Below are 20,303 nucleotides of genomic sequence, written 5' to 3' on the forward strand. Positions count from 1 at the left end.
TGAAAATTATTTTAAGAATGATGCTCTTAATAGTGGTGATTGTGAGAATGATGCAGCCTTTTCCCTAGGAATTTCTAAGCATTACTTTTTTCAGCAAAAAATAGAACATTATTTGAGAAGTACTGTGCAGATGTTTCTAGAAAATTCAGAAGTTCATGATGAAACATGGCTTTTTGGGCATGAATGTGTATTCACAAAATTCCTGCATATTGTTAGTTTGGTGTTCAACATTGAAGAAGTTACCAGAAGAGCATGGTTTTGGGTTGCTTCATTTGAACACAAGCCATTTTTCCGAAAAGGCTCCTTCTTCTCCCAACCAGTGGATGGTTTTGTGTAAGAAGTTCTTGGCTTCAATTCTCATGGTAGGATTTTCCTACCTGTATATTTTTGTAAATAATGTTTTTTGGTGTGATCTAGGTGTAGCTTGTCTTAATTTTCAGCCTTGGTTTAGTGTGAGTTTTGGCTTGTTAGTTTTTCCTTGTTGCCTCTGCCCATTGCAAGAAGTTTCCCTTCCACTCTTTGTGACTCTATTGCCCAATGGTGCTAGGCACTTGTCTTTTCAACTAGAGATTCAAAGTTCTTTGCATTCTTCTTTGCAAAATGCAATCCCCAGTCAAAGCCAATGTTACCTTGTCATTTGTCCCTCATAACAAGAGTGAGTCACCTTGCAAAAATTTTAGTTGAGTCTTTGCCTTGTCAAAAATTTGTTGGTTCAATCCCTAATCCTCCTGTAAATCATCTCTAAGTCCTTAGCATTACATTTCAATGGTTTGTTGAACCTCTTGAACCCCTTGAACCATCTTGAACAGAGTTCGTAGTGTTCATTTAGGTACCGCAGGTTCTAAGTTGTGTCTAAGACATTTTCGGGCTAACGTTCACTTAAGTGTTGTGCAAGTGATATGTCATATACTGTTCAAACAGTTCAGTGAAGTTCAAACAGTTCATTCAGTTCAAGCTGGTTCATACAGTTCAAACAGTTCATTCAGTTCGAGCATGTTCATACAGTTCAAACAGTTCAGGGATGTTCAAACAGTTGAGGGAAGTTCAAATAGTTTAGGGAAGTTCAAATAGTTCAAGGATGCTCAAACAGTTCAGTGATGTTCAATCTGTTCGATGAAGTTCAAGGTTCAAGCTCTGCAGGTTTGATTTTATGACAGTCATATAGAGCCGCACAAAGTAGCTCATATCTTTTTACTCAGAGATTATTTCTAAAATCGCTCTAGTCAGAATGGAGGAAACTAGGTTTTGGCCAACATATCCAAAATTGAGGAAGATCCAACAATGGAAACAAAAGTTATGGCCCCCATACCGAGACAGACTTTGACTATCACAAATATTTTCAGCCCGCCCAGCATATTGAATATTTTCATTTTGGTTTAAAATATTCAAGTGCCACCTATCCAAATATTATTATAAACTTTAGAGAATTATATTTCTAATGTTTATAAGTATTTTATGTTATAAAAAAAGAGTAATGGGGAAAGTGAAAAGTGTAAGTGAAAAGGTTTTTCAAGATTCGGTTATAAAACCGAATAATGATCTCATGTAGCTATTTATGGCGAAATGATTGAAAGAGCAAGGTTCTTCTTCTTTTTCTTTTGTTCCAGCAGCCTGTGGGTGGGGGAGATTAGGATTTTATTTGTAAGGGAGGAGTTGAAGCTTTTCTAAGCAATGCCTTGTACAGAAAATATCAATCTTTGAGTTGATTTCTAGACATGAATAAAAATGCAGATGATATCTTCAATCTTTGTGTTGATGATATTCTTCTCATGACTGTAGCTGGTCTTTGAGCCTTTGTGGTTATTTATTAATGTCTTTTATGTTATAATCAATTGTGTATGTGGATTTATTACAAGTTTGTGTGCTTGAAAGTAAGCCATATTGGAGCAACGAATTTCTCTCTTGGTTTTTAGTCTAAATGCTATCCATAAGTGCAGAAAATTAAACTTTGATTTAATGGTCTTCATTTATATCTATTTTGTAAGTCTTTGGCATTCATTTTCATGGCTATGGATGAATGTTATTTTCCTTTATTGCTTTCTGGTTAAAAGCATCTCAGCAATTTAATTCATTGTAAATCTTCTAAGAGGGAGCTGTACCTCTCAATTCAGAGGAAGATTATCACTTCAATGATAATCTATCCAACTATTAGTACTTTTTGTCCTTCATTCTGGGCATTTTGAGTTTATTTGTATAGTTATCTTCGAAGGACAAATCTGTTCACTAACAGATTTTTATTCTTCGTTTGTAGCCCTTAATGAATTCTTGTGTAATTCTTCTACTTGTGTTATCGTGCATGTTGTGTAAATGCACTTATGATGTTTATACTTAAAAAATAATAATTATTGTTTCACCCTTGTTGTGGGTTTTCCTTCGGGGTTCCTGTTGGGGCATTACATTTGGTATTAGAGCCCATGTTTCAACACTGGGTACTCTGGGTTTGTAGTGAGCCCATTCACTTTTACCTTTTGTGTAGGTCTTGTGGTGTGACTTCCTTGGTCCTTTCCTTGCCTATGATCTGAACCTTTTCTCTCCCATGTAGTGTTAGGTCATGGCTAGGAAAGCCAAGGTAGGTGGACATGTTGGTGGCCACACCAGAGGTAGAGGAAGAGGACGGGGTCGAGGTTCTTACCATCTTAGTCCTTTGCCACCACCCACTCATGTGAGAGTGGATAGAGATTAGTCAGTTCATCAGGAGGGACCACATTCAGGAGAGCAGGCTCCAGAAAGGGAAGAGTTAAGACAGATGTTTCAGGAGGTTCTAGGTAGACTAGGCCCTAGGCCCGAGGTGGATCAGCCCATCCATGGCCGAGTAGAGGAGCCACTTTAGCATGTTCTAGAGAGAGAGAGAGAGATCTCCTAGAAGGAAAGAGGTCCTAGTGGACCAGGATCCAGCTATCATGGGGCACATGAGGAACTTGATGAGGTCCAACCCTCCTTTATTTGATGGTAAAGGTACCGGTCTCGAGGCAGAGACTTGGCTTATCAGTTTAGATTAGTGTTTTGCCATGTATCCATCTGGTAGCAACACCAAGGCAAGATGCGCTATCATGCATCTCAAGAGCTTCGCATCTATCTGGTGGAGGTTAGAGGAGGAGAGGATCAGTGTGAATATTAACACTGCATCATGGGAGATCTTCTTGGAGATATTTAGGGCATGATTTCTCTCACCCTAGTGGAGGCAGTCATGAGCAGATGAGCTCTATGCTCTACGCCAATTTGGGTTGTCAGTGGACCAATTTGAGCGCAGGTTCTATGAGCTCAAATAGTATGTTGGGATTGGTAATGATGAGGCTATTCTTGTTCAACACTTCTTGAGAGGTCTTAATGACTGCATCAATGGAGGAGTGAGAGTTTTTGAGCTTGCTCAATAGAGGTAGCCATGGCAAAAGCTAGGCTGGTGGAGCAGAACATTAGCCATGCTCATGGCAGCTAGTCTGGAGTTTAGATTGGGAGTGATCCTTTCAGTGGGTCTAGAGGGAGAGGGAATAAGTCCCAGACTACTGCACCTCTTAGGGGTTCTTAGGCACCTACTAAGGGTGGTCAGGAGCAGCATCCGCTAAGACCGAAGCAGTCTTAGGGCCAGCAGGGTGGCAACTCTCAGGTTTGGAAGGGTAGGTTCTGGAAGAAGGGTAGGCAGACCTTTCTAGGGAAGTCTTCTTAGGGAGCATCTCAAGCCCCTAGTGAGGAGAGCTTTCAATAGTCTAATGGGTCGTCTGGATGTAGAGGACCTGGTAGTGGATCTTGCTTCACTTGTGGTTAGTTTGGACACAAGGTTGCTTAGTGTCCTCAGTGTCCTCATTGGATGGGTAGCTAGAGGCCAACACATCAGAGCCAATAGTGGGGGATGCAGGTAGATCCCATAGAGTATTTGTAGTGGTGGATGACTGCCAGGCTGAGCATCAGAGTACCATGATTGAGACCACAGGTGTGTTGTGTGGAATTCCTATCTCTATACTTTTTGATTCTGGTTCTTCAGATTCTTTTATTTCTTCATCCATTGTGGAGTGGTGTGGGCTCATGTCTACTAAGCAGGAGGATAGGTGGCAAGTAGAGTTGGCTACCGGTGTGTGAGTGTTTTTATAGATGCTTACGTTCCCAATTGTGAGTTGGACCTAGGACCCTTTGTCACTTCAATTGACCTTCGAGTCATTCCTTTGGGGTCCTATGGAGTTGTGTTGGGGATGGATTAGTTATCATCTCATAGCGCTTGTGCAGACTATCGTCTGAAGACAATAGAGTGTTTTGATGACCATGGCAGGAGAGTGGGGATCGTTGGAGTTTAGCGACCGGTATCCTTAAATATGATTTCCTCTATACAACTTAGGTGGTGCATGCATCAAGGGTATCAACTTTTTGCAGTTTCTCTTGAGGATGTGGATGAGGAAGAGAGTCGAGAAATCTCTCTTGATGGTCACCCTATTCTTTGAGAGTATGCTAATGTGTTTCCTTTGGATATTCCCAGTATGCCTCTAAAGCGAGATATAGACTTTCGCATTGACTTGGTTCCTAATGCAAAACCTATCTCAAGAGCACCATATCGGATGACTACTCAGGAGTTGAGTGAGTTGAAGTGCAGGTTGAGGAGTTTTTGGCCAAGGGATTCATTCATCCTAGTGTTTCTCCTTAGGGTGCATTGGTTATCTTCATTAAGAAGAAGGATGGTTCTCTTTGATTATGTATTGATTATCGATAGTTGAATAAGGTAACCATCTGAAATCGATATCCATTACCTCAGATTGACGATCTTTTTGATTAGGTAAAGGGAGCCAAGGTGTTCTCTAATATAGATCTGAAATCTGGGTATCATCATTTGTGCATTCATGATGCAGACATTCATAGGATGATGTTTCGTACTTGTTATGGTCACTATGAGTTCATAGTGGTGCCATTTGGGTTGATAAACGTGCCTTCAGTATTCATGAGTCTTATGAATGGGGGATTTTGTACCTACCTTGACCACTTTGTACTTGTGTTCTTGGATGACACTGATTTATTCTAGATCTATGGAAGAGCATGAGGGTCACTTGCATCAAGTATTGCAATGCTTGAGGGAGAATCAACTTTTCACAAATTTGGCGAAGTATAATTTCTTCAAGTCAGAGGTGGGATATCTTGGTCATATAGTTTCGAGAGAAGGTGTATCCATGGATCCTTCTAAGATCTAAGCCATTTTTTATTGGCCAGTGTCGACCAATGTTTCTGAGGTTTGAAATTTCATGGGTTTGGCCAGATATTACCGTTGCTTTGTGCAGATCTTTTCTCGGATAGGCCACCCGATTACTTCTCTTCAAAGGAAAGGGAAGAAGTTTGTTTGGTCAGAGTAGTGCAAATTAGCTTTTTGTACCTTGAAGGAACTCCTTGTCAGTGCTCCAATTTCGGCAGTTCCTGACCCATCTAGAGATTTCATGGTATGCACAGATGCCTCTTTAGAAGGTATAGGTGCAGTGCTTATGCAGGATAGACATGCGGTTGCCTATGAGTCTCACAAACTCAAGGATCACGAGTTGAACTATCCAGCTCATGACTTGGAGTTGGCTTTTGTAGTGCATGCATTGGTTAGATGGAGACATTTCCTGTTGGGGTGTCAGTTTGAGTTGCATAGTGATCACCACAGTTTGTAGTATATTTTCATGTAGCCGAACTTGAATGCTCGACAAAAAAGATGGATGGAATTCATCTAAGAGTATGATTTTGAGGTTCATTATATTCAGGGGAAAGAGAATGTAGTGGCAGATGCTTTGAGCCATAGGCAACATGAGGTTGCAGCATTGTCCCTTGGTGTGGACTTGAGTGAGAGAATTCTTGGAGTTCTTCCTCAGGACACCTGTATTAGGATGTTAAAGCCATGGAAAAGTATGGAAGACCATTGGAGGATAGATATTCTGGATATACTCTTGATTCTCGTGGTCTTCTTCAACATCATGGATGGATCTATGTACCTCCTTTGGAGGGTCTTCATATTTTGATCTTGACTGAGGCCCATCGCGCACCTTATTCAGCACATCCTAGTGTCAAGAAGGTGTACGTAGATCTTAGATAGATATATCATTGGGCTAGTATGAAATGTGACATTGCTGATTTTGTGTCCAAGTGCTTGGAATGTCAGTGAGTGAAAGTGGAGCATCAGCACCCTGCAAGGCTTTTACAACCTAATTTGATACCATATTGGAAATGGGATATCATTTCCATGGATTTCATTATGGGGTTGCCTATTTCTTTGCGTCGTCATGATGCCATCATGATCATTGTTGATAGATTGACCAAAGTTTCTCATTTTGTTCCTATTCATTCTTCTTATATAGTAGCAGTGGTGGCACAAGTCTTCTTGGAAGACATGGTGAGGTTGCATGGGATTCCAAGGTGGATCATTTTTGATAAAGACCCTATCTTTACTTCAGCCTTGTGGACCACACTTCAACATGCTTTGGGAACCCATTTGAAATTTAGTTCAACTTATCACCCAGATGATGGTCAAACTAAGCATGTGAATCAAGTTTTGGAGGACATGCTTTGTATGTATGTTATGGACCAGTAGCCACATTGGGAGGAATATCTTTGCCTTCTGGAGTTTTCTTATAACAAAGGATATCATAGCTCTATAGGCATGTCTCCCTTCCAAGCTTTGTATGGTCATCCTTGCCATACTCCTTTGAGTTGGGATCGGTTGGAGGATAGGGTGTGTTTAGGCCCGAATTTTCTTTGTGACATGATGCAGTAGGTTAAACAGATTCATGGGCATTTGGTTCTTGCTCAGGATAGTCGATCATTAGTTTTCTGTTGGTGACTGTGTTTTTTTGAGAGTACATCTACAAAGGAGTCTGATCCGTTATGGAAAGGGTTCTAATTTGGTGCCTCATTTTGTAGGCCCTTTTGAGATCCTTGAGAGGATAGGACCTATTGCCTATTATCTTACCTTGCCACTAAGTCTATCCCATATCCATGATGTCTTTCATATTTCTATTCTTCAATCTTATCATCCTGATGTGACCCATGTTCTTGATTGGAACGCTTTGTAGGTCAAGGATGGGCAACTTTCCATGGAGCTTGTGTGCATTCTTCAGTATCGGGATTTGACCCTCAGGGGTCGTACCATCGAGCAGGTAAGGGTCCTATGGGACCCAAGTGATGAGACCTCGGCGACTTGGGAAGATACAACAAAGATGAGAGAGATTTATTCTTATCTGTTTTAGGCTTGCAGGAGTAAGCCTAGGATTGAGGGGGAGGATGTAGTACCCCTCCTCAATCAGCCTCTTTTTGTATATTTTGATTTACTTCAGTGACTATTCAGTGGAACATTATTGTATATTGATTTAGATTATATGCGATGTTATTTCATGCTTTATCTGGATTTGTGGTGTATGATTTTATGTAGTATCTCAGTGCTTATGGTTAATGTTATTTTATGGATCATTATCATGGACTGACACTCTTACTTTATATGTGTGACGCGTTATTTATGTGTTGCATGTTTGCATGTGCATGGGATGCGAGGAGATGATTTTCCTTCACTCACTTTGGTGAGACAAGGAATATTGTGACTCTCCTTCATCGGTGTGCATGTCGTGTCTGTATATATGAATATTTGTCTATATGCACGTATGGATTCTTTTGGTGCAGGACATTGCAAGTACAATTATTGGGTAGGTACATGGTATCAACTCCACTTGGTTTCACAGGTCTGAGCGTGCCTTATATATCTAATGGGAGTGGAGAAGATAGTTGTTGTACCCTAACTTGACCCACAGTTACACTCGTGTGAGTTTTGTCAGTCAGTTGTCTTTCCCATCTAGTTGGTATGTGAGTAATAGTGCTTTGGTTTGGTCATTTGTGAGTTGTCATTTGATCATCCTTTGTTTTGTGTGCTTCCATTTATTTAAATGGTTGTTTAATTGAATGGATGATGCTATCTTATGTTGGCGTAATTAGTTAATTACTATGCTCTTGAGATTATTGATTTATTAATTTATGATTTGCTAGATTAAATGGTTAAATGGCTTATTTCATTATGTAAAGTGCATTAATATATTTTGTGGAAGGAAATAAATAATTGCCTAGCCATTTAAATGATATATGCTTATGTTGAAAGAGAGTACTTTGGAAAATAGAAAATAAAATAAAAAGATTTTCTTTTTACGTTTCCATTTAACTTTTGCATTTTATTGTTGGAAAAGATATGTTTTTGGAAAAGAGAAAATTTGATTGTTTTTACTTTTTAAATATTTAAATCTGATTCGTTGGGAAACTTTTAACCTAGAAAGTTTAGGTTAAAAATTATTTTCCATATATGCTTGAAAATTCACAGGAAGGGGAGACAGAATTTCTGGAGAGAAATTTGGAAAATCATTCTGGAAGGAGGAGCTGGAATTCAAATTGGTTTGCAGGGATTGGGATTCTTCCTCCATTTTGGTTTCTAGTTTGCTTCAAGGTTGGATAATCTCTTCTTGTTTTCAATTTAAATTTGAATCTTTCAATTGCTTCGTGTGTGTTGAAAATATGCAAAATTCGTTGTGGTTTCATAAGGAATGATAGGAATGGAAGAAAGAATGCTTATGGTTGTTGGTTTTGTGAATCTCAAATCATATGTTTGCTTATATTAAAGAAATGGTTCATTTCCCTATCTGTTGTGTGTTTTGTTCTTGAAAATCAATTTCTTGTCTTACCTCTTTTTTTAGAAAGACTGAATTAGTTAGGTTTGATGTGTGCATCCTAGTATCTAAATTTCCAAGAATTGGTTAGCTATTACTTCTAGTGTATTTATTTCAACATTTACCTTCCTGGTAAATATCCCTTTAGATTTTGGATTTGGCAATGTGTGTGTGTACCCATGAAATAACCTGGAGATGAATCCTTTCTCGTGATTAAATGATTTTGTGAATTATTGGTTTTTAAATTCTTAAGGAGTAAGAGTTTTTATTAATTTTTGACTTTACCTTACCTCATGGCGGGCTAGTCCCACCATGCGGGTCGGTAGTGTTTGCTACCCGTAGGTAGCAGTGCTACCGTTCGGCAGTACTGCTATGTAGTAGGAGTACTACGGGTCGGTAGGACTATTACCATTTGATAGAAGTACTACCGATCGATAGGACTATTACCGGTTCATAGTAGTGCTACCGACGGTAGCAGCACTATCAGTCGGTAGAATTGCTACCGGTTGGTAGCATTGCTACCGGTTGGTAGCAGTGCTACCAGATGGTAGCATCTTCTACTAGTCGCCAGCAGTACTACTTGTTGATAGGTCTACTACCGGTCGACAGTAGTACTACCAATAGGTAGTGCCTACGGCCTCAGCAGTGACACTACTATGGGTTGGTCTCAACCCTTGCGTAATCTTGTACCCTTACCGGTACAAACCGGTTTATGCAATGAAGTTAATTTTTATAAAATGGAATATATTTTGTGAAGTGGTTCTAGTGTTAAATAAAAATGGTGATTTTCCATGTGATTTTTATTATGTAGTTTAATAAATTTATCTATGGAAATCAAGGCATGAATTAGGGATTCAAATTGGTTAATTTGGATGTATTCGGGAAATAAATTAAATGCCTGTGAGAATTCATGTTTTTTTTTGGTTGAGTATTTGATGTGAATTATATCCTTGATGGATTATTGATTTGGAAATTGAAAGGATGTGAATGGTAAAATAGTGTTTTATTTAATTTTTAATCTATACTGTTGCAAGTGCTTATGATGTTGATTTTCTCAAGATTGTCTAAGTGCAGACTTAGTGAATTAGTTGTCCTTGCAAGTGTATATTGTGTTATTTCTGGTCTGTGGTTCAGTCATCCTTTGGTAGCATATTTGGTACCTTTGACCAAGTGATATATGTTGGCTTCATTGTCATAACCATGTAGTGTCTTTTCCTTATGGTTAGCCAAGAGTCAGTATGTCCTTATTTGACCACTTATTTCTGAAAGTGGTGTTATGGTTGTCTACTTCACCATAGGGTCCTCGAGGAGTGACCACATCTATTTAGTGTCCTTTGAGAGAGTGGCTTTCGAGCAAGCACTAAACCCAAAGTGGTAGGCATTACAAAATAGTGAAAGCTAGATAATAAGTGATAATCTAATTAATTGATTAGGTGGGTAGTTCATAACATTAATAAAGATATTGTACCCCGTGCATAGGTGAGTGCTTGTATTGAGCCTCATAATGTAGTGAGAAGGCCTAGAATGCCAAAGAAACCACTTGATCTTCATGAAATGCTGGTAGGGTCCCCATGAGACTTAGTTGGAGCCAGAGGTTCGAGAGAGGTTACCAGGACAAAGAGTCAAGACCTACGAGGGCCTATCGAGGTAACCATCAAGCTATACGATGAAACTCTCTCATTTGGTTCACTTGTGTGTGCGATGTCAGTTCACTTGTGTTTTGTGATATTGAGTCATTGTGTATTTTTGATGTTGAGTCACCTGGATTATTGTGGAGTCTCTTTCTGCTATCATGGTGTCATATTGTTTTGTTGACCATGTCATGCCTTTTCTTGCTTGAGGTTCCTCAACTATCTCCTAGCACGGTGGGGTGATTCCATTTTGGGAATTACATGGTCGGGTTGTAGTGCCACTGCCCATCAGATGTTCTTGTTTGAATCTTCATGAGAGGATTGGTTTTGTAGGTGCTTTTGTGGTTCATCGCTCATGCATAATCTCATGTTGGAGATTATTAATCTTTGGAGACCTATGTGGTCATCGTATCATGATCTTTTATAACCTTGTAATAGGTTAAGTTGTATCTTTATATGTATATTGAGAAGCCATGTATTGGAAGAACAATGTATTCCTAAGATTGGGATGTTATTTATCAATTTCCTTCATGTTATGTGTACATGCTTATTGAAGTGGAATTATATTGTATCCTTTCAATCTTTCAATGGTGTAATCTGTTATTGCTTATGGATTCTTGTGATCACTGAGCTATTGTTTGGATTATTGGATTAACCTTAATTGTGGAATTTATCTTTTGGATTTTTATTCTTCATTGGTAACCCTTAAGGAATTCTAGTGTAAGTCTTTCACTTGTGTTATCGTGCATGTTGTGTAAATGCACTTATGATGTTTATACTTTAAAATAAAAAATTATTGCTTCACCCTTGTTGTGGGTTTTCCTTCAGGGTTCCTAGTGGGGCATTATAGTTATTGACCTATTGTATGTACTTATAAGGTCAATGAATTGATTTAATGAGTGGTTGGAAAATTTGATTAAGTGTGAAAGTGAGTGTTGCCAAACTAGGAGGTATGTCTGTAGAATGAGGTGATTAAAGGAGAGAAAAAGGGCATATTTTGGTATGGGAATCTCATTGTCTGCTTAATGCTATTTTTCCTTAATGAAACTCCCAATTTTTGAAAGAGATAGTGGTCATTTGACATCCTCGTAGGCATATAATTGAAGCAATCTATTGCTAACTTGGGTAGCCTGCGAGATGATAAGGTTTGGGGTTACTTCAAGGCATTTCAGAAAGCAATGAAATCCAGAGAGAGGGTTCCCAAACACATTGTTGACAAATACTCAATTGTGATTTGCTTTATGGTCAAAAAGGATGAAACCTTAATTGAATCAGTTAAACCCTAGAAGATATGGATAGAGGAGATGGGGTATGAGGTTGATGTCATGGTTTTGGATGCTTATACTAAAATGTTGATTGATGCTCCAATTGATGAGGCTGAAAAGTCTTTTGGTACTGCAAAGCAAAATAAACAAGAGGTTCAAACTGGATTCAATTGGAAGAAGAGGGAGGAACAACAAGGCAAGGATAGAAAATTTGTTAAAAAGGTATAGCAAGACATTAAGGCCTTAATGGAAGTTGTTCTGGTAAATGGAAAGGAGAGGAAAGAGCCTAAAATCTTCATTGAGCCTATTCCATCAGACTTTGGAACTAAAGATGACACTCCTCTTGCATTCAAGAGGGTATTAAGAAAGAAAGGTGAGGAATCTAAGGAGGAGGTAAGGAAGAAACCAGTAAGAAAGGTCTCAATCAAGGTACCGACCAATATACCTTCAAAGAAAAGAGCTCCAAAGGAAACACATCTTACACCTTGTACACCATCCGATACTGGCAAAAGAAAGAAGAATGAAGATATAGACCTTGCTATTGTAACCGGTAATGTATCTATAATCCTTCCCAAGACTTGTGCAGAACTGATAGATGAAATCACAAAGGATGGAATTTTGAAAAATATACAATACTATTATGAGAACTTAGATGATGATGAGAAGAAAGAAATTGAGGAAGTAGTCTTGTTACACCTAGATATATTTAAGAAGGCTTTGTTGGAAATTGAAACGCAAATACTGACACAATTGTATAACAATCTAGATGCTAGGAGATTATCCGCTATGGAGGAGGACAAGTGCATAAAAATTCAAGAGTTATTAACTACTTGTGGTTCAATTACTACAAATGAATTAGATATGACCCTTGAAGTTGCAGACAAAACAATTTTCCACAGCAAGCATAGGATAATTAGTCTTATGGTAGCCAGGGTTAATGAAATAATCAATGACTCACAAGGCATGGGTATAATTCATTGTTGACAACCCTGGTTTCTTCTCTTCACCAAAATCTAAGACTGACACTACTTACATCCCAGCTAAAGGGAAAGACAAAGGTGTAGTGGGTACCCCACCTACAATTTTGAAAGATACTAAGGAATTGGATGTAGAGCCCCCAACAGAATCAAATGTATAGGACAAAGAGGAGATACCGACAAAAGTAGATAGTGTACATATATCGACAAATACACAAGATGTATAGGTTGTGGATATAGTTAGTGAGGAACCGGCAATAATAGATATTGCACCACGTGGTGAAGCCACCAGTGTAGAAGAGGATGTTATTAAAGGTATTAAACCATCAGAAAAAAACTGAGAGGAATCTGACAGGGAACTGGTAGCAAGCACATCTTTGTTGTCAATTGACACCTCCCAGGTAGAGAAGAAGAGCATGACTAAGATGAGTTCTACTAAGCTCATGATGATAGTTGCTCCAAAGATGATGAAGGAAGGATCAGTGGACAAGGGAATAATTGATCAGTCAATTCCAATATTCCATAGACTTATTCCAGAGTGCCAGTTTGACAAAGGAGCAAGCCCATCAGGCAAGCTCAAAATAATTACTGAGCACATTTCTAAGGATTTTCAATCACTGCAGCAAATATCTAACCGATAGTCATTGGAAAGATTCACTCAAGCTAAGAGAGCCACTTTTGATCAATTGATTGAATCAGAAAAGAAAGAAATTACTGACAAACTAAAATTAATTGATAATTATTTAAGGGAATGTACAAAATTATATAGAGTATGTTGTAACACCGGATTACTAACTCTAGATATAAATAAAGGCATTAAAGATTCTCAGGATAAAATTGTAGGTATAGTCAAGTCTTTTGATGGTTCCAATTCTTTGACTACATCTATTGATAGGCAGATTTTTTTGTTAGAAGCTCAAATTTCAGCTCTTGAAATGGATAGAGATAAAATCATTAGGAGAGATAAAGGGCTCAGAGGATTGGTGAGTCCTTAGTTGGACTCCTTGAGTGTACATAAAAAGGAATGCATAGATATGATTGACAAGCCCACACTGATACAGATTAAGGAGAAAGAGTCCCATGCTCATATGCTTAATGGACTTATATTAGTATCCGACACATTCAAATCCAGTTGGGACACTTATCTATTGCTTTTGGAGAAAGCCTATCCAGAAATTTTCAAGTATATTCAGCTTTAGTAAGGTGTTTTAGGACACATTCTTTGTAAATAATTTCATTCTTTGTCCCGAGTTTTGGTGTTTTTTGGCATTGATGTTAGAGGGGGGTATAGGTGAAAAATAAATCCTTGAAATCAAGAGATAAGGATTATTTATATAGATCATGATTACAGATGAATATTCAACTCAGGGGGAGCAGTCTCAGGGTGAATCCGATAGATGGAAACCCTTATCATTTTTCATATGAGTGTTTCCATCAATGCTAAAGGGGGAGATTGTTGGCAATTGACACTCATTTGATTCGTTTCATATGTTGTCATTGATGGAAACATGTTATGGCTTCATTCTTTGGTTTGGTACTTCACCGACACCGATAGGTATCTTGATCGGTAGGAAGGATTCTATGGGTACCAACATTGAAGGCCGACATGATTTGAAAATTAGGCAAGGATTATAATTGGAAAACATGGTACTAGTATAGGAGGCCAAAATAATTAGGAGATCTAGCAATTGGCAATTCATTTTGTTATTTATGTATATATGTAATGAGCCGACATGTATAATCATTTTGTATTATCTATGTAAGCCAACATGAGTCATGAAGGACTAGAAGGGTATATAGGTCAATTATTAGATCATTTTGATATGATGAAGTTGTGTGACTAGATAAGTAATGCAAAGATCATGTGTATGAAATCATTTGTGTAAGCGATCAATATTCTATAATAATCTGTAGAATATTTTGGATGCGCTCACAGAGCAAAGGTTATTTCAGTAAGGGTTTAGGGTTTTAGAACTGGAACAGTTAGAGCTTGAACCAAAACTCAATCAAGCATAGAAGATGCATTAATATGTTCAGTCTTATGTTTCATTATTCAAAGTGACTATAGTTAGTGAGACTCCTTTATGTTGAGCAGTGTGCTCTAGGCGGTAAGCCTTCCTGCATGTGCAAGCCCCCATATTATGTAATATCTTTTCATATGGTCAGTGGATTGATATTGTGGGTCACAAATCCCACTATGGTTTTTCCTCTTTGAGGTTTTACTATATAATATCTCTATGTTATCATATTAATTTGTGTGATTGGTTCATTGATTACTTTACTTCTTTCAATTATATATGTACTAGTTTACTGATTGGTGAATGCATGTTATAATAAGGTTAAAATTGAACATTTCAGCAGAACACTGATTCATCCCCCCTCTCAGTGTTCTTGGATTCCAAAAGATTGAGGCCTATAGCCCGACAAGGTACTAAAACAATATGTAGTCACACAAGCATGACTAAGACCGTGAGGCCCTACAAAATCTTGATATGAGAGATCTCAAAGAGAAAACTCAAATAATCTCATCCTTTGAGACTTTAATACCGAAAGGCCTATTTATTATAGTGAGTTGGAATGCTTAGGTCTATTTGTACTCACCTGGGTCATTCTCACATGGTGTTTACTTTTTCCCACTGTGACAGGCCCGCTAAAGGAACACAAATCTTAAAACTAGAAAAGTTTCAAGGGTCTAGATTTCTGATTGTCTATATAGACAAGAGCATACTCTCCTACCTTTTAGAATTTTCTCAAACATGAAAGATAGATCTATTCATTTAACACATCATAATTTAAGTTCCTCAAAATGAATTAAAGAATACACAATGTTTACTTGAATCTCCTCAAGCAACCTGCAAAAATAATGAATCAATAGTCATATTGTTTTTGAGCAACAAGCATGTTCTTCGACAAACGTTCTGCAAAAATTGGTTAGGATGTGAAACATCTTTCGAGCAAACAAAAAAAAGATCAGTGTTAGCATTAGTATTATCAAAATTCAATGAGAAAAAACCTAAAAATCACTCTGCCTTTTAATACAAGAAACCAGAAAATTGTACGAGTATTCTCACCTACTAGTACGATAATTCTCCATAGACCATACGAGGAGCTACAAATTATCATTCTACCCCTGTAAAAACTTGTATAAGTTTTAGTAGCAATTGTACGAACAAAAATATGAAAATTAGAATGAACTGATTTGCAAGACCAAAAATTGTAGTCTTCAGCCCCATGGTGGGCACCAAAAATGTGTGTGAAAAGTGGTAATCTACAAGCTGTAAGGCACAAACACTTTAATAAATCATTGCATGCATGGTTAAATAGATATAATCATGAATATAAAAACCATAACAAATTGACCTATTTCCTTCTAAAAGATGCGAGCATGGACTTACTCTCAGATTTGTCTAAGCACTACCAGTGACTAGACTACACCAAGACAAAGGATTTAATCTACATGAGCACAAAATTGAGCTAAATGGATGCAAGACTAAGCTAGATATGATTAAACTAAATATGCAAAAAGATAAAATTCAATAATCTCAAAGCACAATATTCTCAATGACTCTAGAGTAAAAACAACATAATAACAATAAATCTCTAGGGTGCCTTGAATGAGAGATGAAATTCTGAATTTATAGAGAATCCAAAGAGAGACCAATAGTCAAGATCAATTAATGATGAGCGGTTGAGATTCCTCAAGAAAAAGCACAATCCAGGTGAATTGAAATAATTGGATGCTTTGATTCAGTTTCAGAGAAGATTAGATTGAGTTAATCTTGAGATAAATTCCAATTAAAGCTTGATTGAATACATTGAGATTATAAGTCTGAGTTTGCATTGGAGATAAAATTAGTTGATTCCATGCACATTCTTCTTATTTGCTCAAGATTTTTATTAGAAAAAGCCTTTTCAATGCAACTAAACCTCTTTCCTGAAGATTTTCTTTGAGTTTTAATTTTAGAGAAAAAGTTTTATTCAATTTAATTGATTTTCTTTCTTTTCTGAGATTTCTCAAGTTATCTCAATTTTAGGAAAAGAAATATCTCAAGTTGATTTCTTTTCTTAATTTAATTCCTTTTTGTAAATTAATTCCTTTTTTAAATTAATTTCTTTTGTAAATTAATTGTTTTTTGATGATTCAATGGAAAATTTATTTATTAATTAAATATGCTACAATATTTAATTAAATAAATAGGATAATTAAAATGATTTACTTGGAATGATTAATTAATTAAATAAACATTTAATTAATATAGAATTATTTATTTGCCATGTGACATTGATGATTGAGGAATTAATTAAGTGCTCAAGATTGATTTAGTTGCCTTTGGTTAGAACCTTGGTGATATAGTCGAGATTAGGGGCCAATGGTTTAGATGACCATTTTTAGGGTATTACAATAGCCTTCCCCTAGTATCCTTGTGATGTGAAAAGCCTTTGTTCTAAAGGTTGGGAAGTCTCCTAAGGGAGTTTATCTTTTGCCACACCAAACAAAACCTTTACTAAGAGCCTTAGAAATAGAAGCTTTCAGCTGAGTCAGTAACCAGATACTTATACTATCATAGTGCAAGGGTGGGGAAGAATTCTCCCCCAAGATACTTATCATATATCTCTTAGGATAACGAGCCAATTGAGGAGCGATCCTCTTTGGTTTAATTTCCAGACAAAGTCAAAAAAATGGGTGGACCTTAGGGTGTGATGGGGTTGTTTGAGCTGATGGAGTATCAAGATGTGGGCTATGGTAATATTAGTGACCTTTTGACCTTGGGAGATTCTTCTTCATTTGTTATGGAATGACCAAAATATTATAAAAAACAAAATGAGGTTTTGAAAAGATCTCAACATCCACAAGGGTTTGAAAAAAAATCCTTTAAATAGTACTCTTTTTTGGTTATGTCAAGTTGATTTCCATTACTTTGTTGTTGTGTCTTTGCTACATGATCAAACATTACAAAGTGGACTGTCAACCAATTTTTGTCAAAAACATCAACAAGAATCTCAAAGAAAAATTCAAGTGTCAATATCAATATCAACATCAAAATCAAACGTTGCAATATTCAAGAAATTGATAAAATTGTACTTTCAGTGATCTTAGGTCCTAGGAATTTAGTACATACATGATCTCTTTAGTGTCCTCATAAAGTCCTTGCATAAGTCCTCACTTCATGTATAAATAGCTTCAATCATTGTCAAAGATTGCATCCGTTTAATCATTGTATTAGAATCATCTAAGTTTATCTTAGGATTCACTTTGCTCTTGCATCTCACAATAAAGTACATTAGATTCCACATTTACCATATTAGTTTCAAATTCAACACTTGCATAAGTCTACATTTTGGTTCACCACTAAATAGAAGTCTTAAGAGCATATCCTTTGCATGGGTCTAAAAGGAGATAGTGAATTTCCATTCAAACAACCCAATCTTGGACTAGAAAATGATCAATTACAAATAATTGATGGTTTGGATAATCTTGGTTGGGAAGTAAGAATTTATCTTCCCAAGTATGAGGAAGTTGAAGCTATCATAGATAATGAAATCCAAAATTCTGTCCACCTTGATGCACAACTAGAAAAAGAAATCAAGGAACAAAGAGAATAAGAAGAATTTTGACAATTTATCAAAAAACTTATGGCAAATAATCCAATTCCTCATCAGTAGAGTGTCATCATTCATAGATTGCATACATACATATTCAATCAATCGCATCTTAAATCCATCTTAATCTATCATTTGCATTGTAAAAAGAGTTATACTGAGTCATAGAGAGTCAAGATCACTTTGGAAATACATTGATGCTATTAAAAAGATCACAAAAAGATAAGATGGATCCAAACAACTGTTGGCAATATGATAAAATTATTTATATGTTGTCATTGATGGCAACCCTGTGCTCTAGTTGGTTATGGTTATTTCCTAGTTGGTTACTGTTATTCCGGTTGGACTTGGTTTTTGCCTATTTTTTATCCGGTATGATTAGATCGTTGGTTTCAGTTTTGGATGGTTATTCAAGATGATTATATGGTTGTCATATTCAGTTGGTTCATGATTTTGTGCTAATTATGGTTTGTGGGTTTAGGGCTTAGCCGACCTTGTTATCAAGGTTGATGATCTATATATATAAAAGATATATTCATGTAATTTGCAGAGGATGGTATGCTATGGTAATGTCTGCATTATCAGAGAGAGGTAATTTGTAAACATAGATATATCATGCAACAAAGGGTTGTGAAGATTTTGGTATTGCAGTGCAGACATCTATGCTTAATCAGAATTGTATCAAACATTAGGATATGCTAATTCACAGTTCATTTTCTCTGGATTGTAGTATGATGTTTATGTAGGTTAGTGAGACTTCCTTTTATCATGAGCAGTGAGCTCTAGGTGGTTGGCCAGATTACAAGTCCAATCCCCATTGTAATTATTTCACATACTACTACAGAAGTATTATCTCATTGTGGGTAGGGTTTCCCACCGTGGTTTTTCCCTTTACCAGTTTTCCATGTCAAAAATATTGGTGTTGTGTGATATGTGCTTTCATGCTTTATCTTTCACTATGTTGTTTATATTGTGCTTCGGTAAATGGTTTCTAATTGGCGTTAATTGTTTAACTTGTGGAAAATAGATTCACCTACCCTCTTAGTTTTCCTTCATTATCAATGATTCTAATGATTGGTATCAGAGTGAGTTCCTCTCTTAAGAAATCTTAATTGCTTGATGAGATCCAATGGCATCAACTTCTACATTTAATCCCTATCGAAAGCAGAGTCCCATATTTGATGGCACAAATTACAAAATTTGGAAGGAGCAAATGAAAATTCATCTCAGATGTCTTGGAGCTAAAGTTTGGGAGATAACAGAGAAAGGGTATACACCTCATGATCCTAAATCTATAACTCTGGCACCTCCTGATGAGAAGAAGAGAAATGATAATGATGTAAGAGTGAAAGAAGTTTTGTTAAGTGCCCTATCAGATGAGAAGTTGTTGAATGTCATAGAGCTGGAAAATGCAAAGCAGATCTAGTTGAAGCTTGAAACTCTTTATGAAGATGACCAAGTAGTAAAGATTGCAAAACTTGAAGGTTACCAGGTGAGATATGAAACTTTGAAGATGGAATAAGATGAGAAGATAAGTTCTTTCATGGATAGAGTGAATGAGATTGTCATGAGAATCAAATATTATGGTGGAAATGTTAATGAGAATGAGGTTGTGTCAAAGATTCTGAGAGTTCTACCTCTGTCTTATAAAATGAAGGCTACTGTAATAAATGAACTCCAAACAATGTCAAATAACCCTATTATCAGAGATACATTACTTGGGAAATTGATTGCTTTTGAACTTGAAGAACTTGGAGATCAGATTGCTACTAAAACTAAGACTGCATTTAGAGCATCTACCTCTTGTAAGAAGAAGATAGACTAGAAGGAGTTATATGCTAAATTAATTGTTTAACCTATGGAAAACTAATTCAGCCCCCCCCTCTCAATTTTTCTCCGGTATCAGAGATTCTAATAATTAGTATCAGAGTGAGGTCCTCTCTCCAAAAGCTTAACCAGTTGAGGAGATCTGATGGCATCAACTTCTACATTTAATCCCTACTAGAAGAGCATCCTAGATTTGATGGTACAAATTACAAAATTTGGAAGGAGCAAATGAAAATTCATCTAAGATGTCTTGGAGATGAAGTTTGGGAGATAACAAAGAAAGGGTATACATCGCATGATCCTAATTTGAGAACTCTGACACCTCCTGATAAGCAGAAGAGAGCTGGTAATGAT

Source organism: Cryptomeria japonica, chromosome 5 (genome assembly GCF_030272615.1).
Source record: "Cryptomeria japonica chromosome 5, Sugi_1.0, whole genome shotgun sequence".
Classification (NCBI taxonomy): domain Eukaryota; kingdom Viridiplantae; phylum Streptophyta; class Pinopsida; order Cupressales; family Cupressaceae; genus Cryptomeria; species Cryptomeria japonica.